Source organism: Bidens hawaiensis, unplaced genomic scaffold, assembly GCF_021521415.1.
Source record: "Bidens hawaiensis isolate Kalapana, Puna unplaced genomic scaffold, B.hawaiensis_p1.1 tig00020228_1, whole genome shotgun sequence".
NCBI classification, from domain to species: Eukaryota; Viridiplantae; Streptophyta; class Magnoliopsida; order Asterales; family Asteraceae; genus Bidens; species Bidens hawaiensis.
In genome coordinates this window covers 61768-66783 of record NW_027493078.1, presented here as the reverse complement: position 1 = coordinate 66783, position 5016 = coordinate 61768, and the positions used below count along the sequence as shown (strand labels likewise).

Below are 5016 nucleotides of genomic sequence, written 5' to 3'. Positions count from 1 at the left end.
ACGTAAAGTTTATGTGAGAATCAAGTTCAAGCTGTCGCAACGTGCATGACTGACATCCAAGTTGTTTTTTCTAAACATTAGACAGACACATGTATGAATCACGTGTACCGAACTTAAAACAATCCAATCCAATCCAATCCAATCCAAGAACCCAGTTGAACTTACTTACGTTAGCTATCAAAACAGAATCTATCTTCACTTCCTTTCATCCGAATAAACCTTTATTATTAATATAATTTATAATTCTATCCTCCTGTTTACATAACTACGGGAGTTTGATTACTTCGCGTTAGCTGTTCAATGGCCTCCCACTTATTGTTCAAAGTCGACTAAATGCTGTAGTCAAAGCGGGTGTTGCCGCGGGTGAGTTAATTGCTGTTGGGATGTTGGATTAATCTAGTGTTTGAAAGTTGTTAAAGTATTTTGATTAATCCGGATTTGTGAGTTAATTGGTGTTGACTTTTATTAGGGGCAGTTACAGTTTAGTTTCTGTAGATTTGAAAAAACCCGAAAACCGAACCCAAAAAACTGAATCCGATTTGTGAATTTGGTTTAACTTGGTTTGTTCGGTTCTTAACCGAAACTGATCCACGCCAGCGCTGAGTTCTGATCGATTAGGGACGAAAAATTTTCAAATCCAAATAAATCAAATAAATTGTTAACCGAACTGATGAACACCCCACCCCTACTTTAATTAGATCATAGATGCTTGTTAGAGGCTTATCATGTTAATTGTCAACTAATATTAGATGATTTTGGAGAAATATAAAGTTAATAACTTTGGTTCATTTATCTCAAGCAAGATATATTTTCGGTTTCTTTTATTTATCTTCACAAAGCTGTGTTTTGAATATGAGGACTGTGATGATGAACAACTTATTTCTTACTGCTTTCTTATGCTTTTCAGAGAAAATTCTCCACCCGGATTCACAATCCGTAAGTTTTCTATATAAATTTTTCATATTTTTTTAATAATAATGAATGCATTAGTAACAACCTCTATGCTGATAGATATCTTGTGCTGCAGATGGACTATGGCCAGATTACAATGATGGATCATGGCCATCGTGTTGTTCAGGTCCCGAGTTTGATGAATCAGAGGTATTCTGTTATTGTGACACAATATTTTCAAGTTTGCTGTTATTTATTCATCAGTCTAATTTCTTATAACCACTGATATTTATGTATCATATTTGTTTGTTGAATTAACAACTGGCATTATTATCCGACTATGAATTATTTTTGTTCCAATATGTAGATTTCATCATTACTTGGTGCTTTGAACGAGTATTGGCCAACGCTAAGTTGCAGTAAATCATCGACATGCCATAACAAAAAGGGACTGTTTTGGGCTCATGAGGTTGACTTTAAGCCTTTTTAACTATTTAATTTTGTTTCTTTTTTACCAACTAATCATAAACAAAATAACTAACTAAACTTCATCTTGTTTGCTCATGCTCGATTGGGTAACGCGATTATCAGTGGGGTAAGAATTATTAATAAATGACATTCTTTTATTATTTCTTTATTTAATGCTTTACTAACTTCATTTTTTATTTGCAGAGAAACATGGTACATGTGCCTCTCCAGTCAGGCGATGAATATAACTATTTCGTAACAGCCCTCAACTTGTATTTTAAGTATAATATCACGGTAAGTTCTTTAAGTAATTATTTCTTACCATTTGGTAATAAATCTAAAGTTTTACATGTTTTCAGGAAGTTCTTTTTGAAGCCGGATATGTTCCTTCAAATTCAGAGAAGTATCCATCAGGTGGCATTATTTCTGCTATTGAAAACGCTTTCCATACAACCCCTCAATTGATATGCAAAAAAGGTGCTTTAGAAGAAGTTCGTTTGTGTTTAACAAAGGATTTCAAGGTTTGTTAAATCCTTATAATAAATATTATTATCTTTGTTACAAGAGTGCTTAATAAATTACTTCGGATTTTTATGTATTAATATTCTTGCAGTTTCGAGAGTGTGTAACGGATAGTGGTTGCCCTGATTATGTCAGCTTACCACAATTTGCAGCGTTGGGTAAGCTTACTTTCATATACCCATAACAGTTTTTATTTGAGAACACAGACGTGAACAAAAATCTGAAATCTTACAATGTGACAGAGATAAGAAAATGATTCTTTTTTATTAATAATTTGTGTTGAATATGATTAAAACAGTTGTGAACTGATAAAATGGTTGATGATAATTAGTTTGAAATGCATTTTATTGCTACCACGTTCTTTTTTTTACTAGTTCTATGTTTTGCTTTTGTGTTTGTAGATGCCACCAAGAATGTGGGTCGGTTGACTTCTGGCGTGGAGTCGTCTTGAATTATTTGCCTTATGGATGCATATCCAAATTGTTACCTTTGTATCTGTTGGTATTCTATTTAATAGTTGTAGAGTACCATCTTCCGTTGATTAAATTAGTGAAGGAGATATGCAGTGCTTCCATTGATGTACATTTGATACTGGCAGGGTGTCTGAATTAATATTTATCTAGATCACACGGTTCAAATGCTTTTATATCATATTCTATTTTTCTTTATCTTGAAAAACCATGAGAACACTAATTTATTAACTTATTACCAAAATAGTCATTGGTTTTTTATCTTTGTACCTTTTAGACACATGGAACACAGTCAGCGGCGGATCCAAAAGATTTTCTTACATAGGTCTGAAATTTTTTGAATCGGTACTCAGTTATATATAAAAAAAATTGTTCTGGTTCGGCCGTTCGGGTCAGGTTAAATCGGTTGTTTTCTACCTGGTTCTGCCATTTGGGTCGGGCCAAGTCATGTATGTGCATGTGTGTATATAATATAATTCCTACTCATATAAATGTATATAAAATATATATTTTCTGATTGATATATAACCAATTGACCGATGTTAAGTTGATAACTCCAAGCTAGACATTTATTCCGATCAATATTTGGTTTAAGACTATATTAAGGAAGTAAGTTATAAAAAAAATAAATAGCAAAGTTGATAAGTGAATTTAAATAAAATTTAAAATAGTAAAAAAGCCATAAGAATTTATATGTTTTAATAGTAATCGAACAAATCAATATACAAATTAATAAATTAATTACTGTCACATATTTCTTATATATTTTCTTTTCTTATATAATTTCTAAGCTTGCACAAGATGTGGGCTTTTTAACCTGGCTATAGCCCACAAAGTCTGTTTAAAAAGCCCAATAAAAAATGAAATAGGTCATCGGTTATACTCCTGTCTCTTTCTTCTCCATCAGTCAAACTACTACAACATTATCAAAGGATGGTGAAAAGGCAGCTACACTGGCGGAAAAATTTCTACTTCTATCTTCCTTTCTCACCCATCGGATTTCGAAATCCATAGGGGTCGGTTTTAAAATTTTACAAAGGTCGACTAGAATTATATTTCTTTTTCACAGGATTGATTGGCCGACCCCGGTAGCATAGGGCGACCCCGGTAGCATAGGGGTAGGTCCGCCCCTGACCACATTTGCGCCCATTGACGTAGAATTATACGCCTAGTGGTGTAACATGGCATTAGCCTATTGGTGTGTATTTGTTGGCGCGAAACTTACAGATATTCTGCTCCAGTTGGAGCAATAGTGGCCATATTTGTGTTTGGTAAAGTACACGATTTTGACATGTTTTGATTTTATATAGCCAAATTGATTATTTGAAAAAAAAATTAATAATTATTTAGCTAAACAAGGTTGATCAAATGTTTATTCTAGTAATTTTCCTTAAAGTTTTGTATTTTCGTTTTTTTTATACACCAATAGTTATTATAGGTGAATATATTGATTTTGATTCGCTATATTTCTTAAATTTTGTAATATTTACAAATCACCTTTTTTATTCCAACCATCTAGCTTTAAAAAAAGATACATGTATGTGATGTTTATCTACTTCCTTTACCGAAACAAAAAAAAAATTAAGCATATAAATTAGTAAATTCAATAAAAACTTAAATGAGTAAATGAAAAAAAAAAAGATAATCAATACTAAAAAATAATCAAATTGATTTTATCATGTCAAAGAGACATTTGAACGTAGGTTAATGGATCAGGGGAAGGTGGTGTTCCATAGCTTAACGGTCATCGCGTGTTGAAGAATTTGAAAGGCAAGCAACAAAAAGATTTTTGAAGGAAAGGAAATTGAGACCAATGGCATCATCAGCAATATAAAGTATTTGGGTTTTCTTTGGTTTTCGTAATAGATCGAAATCTAAATCGTTGGCTTGGTCCAAAAGGTTGAAATTTGACGTGCTTTAAATTTTGGGTTTTATTCTTCTCTCTTGTCGATTCTCCTCCGACATGTGGAGGGTTCCGCTGGCTTCAGCTTTTGTTTATAGAAGTTTATGGCAGGTCTGTCACTTTTACCCGAAATCCGAGAAAACCCATACCCGAACCCAAACTAACCCGAACCGGAAACTCGAATACGAGAAAAAGCTAACCCAAACCTGAACTGAAGTAATTCGGATTGGTTCTTGGGTCCGAATTCCCAAACTGAAGTAATTCGGATTGGTTCTTGGGTCCGAATTCTAGGTTGTGGGCCAACCCGAATAAACTTTTAGTTTAAAACCATATATATTTTTAGGTAATATAGGATAAACCTTAGCCGCTGACGCTATCAGAATTTAGTCCAAATCGATTGTTCTTATTCCACCTATGATGAATCGATTGTTTATTGTACATTAATGTTTCAATTTATGACTAAAGCAACTATAATCCAACACCCTAATCAAGGCGTACGAAGACGATTATGTCGGTCTTGTTATTGGGTTATTTACATTACGAGTAAAGGAAAATATGTTACATTTAAATTTAGCAACGTAGTTTTATTTCATAGGATAATCGAAACCCGAAAAAACCCCAACCCGAAGAAACCATGAGAGATTTAGGTTGAGTTTCGGGTCTGGATTTAAAACTTTGAAACACAAAAAACCTTAAACTCGAAAACTAACCCGAAGAACACTCCTAGTTTACGGTTTGGAAAAAAAATACGAAAGTAAACAA

At 33.2% G+C, this 5016-nt stretch overlaps 1 pseudogene across 1 annotated transcript; it reads left to right on the top strand.

Moving 5' to 3' along the window:
• Positions 1–268: 268 nt before the first annotated feature.
• LOC143560159 (ribonuclease 2-like) lies at positions 269–2474 on the top strand (annotated as a pseudogene). The gene is made up of 9 exons (XR_013140066.1): positions 269–363; positions 908–936; positions 1028–1101; positions 1259–1360; positions 1483–1486; positions 1564–1653; positions 1719–1880; positions 1973–2039; positions 2283–2474. The product of XR_013140066.1 is annotated as a ribonuclease 2-like (transcript).
• The last annotated feature ends 2542 nt before the right edge of the window (positions 2475–5016 follow it).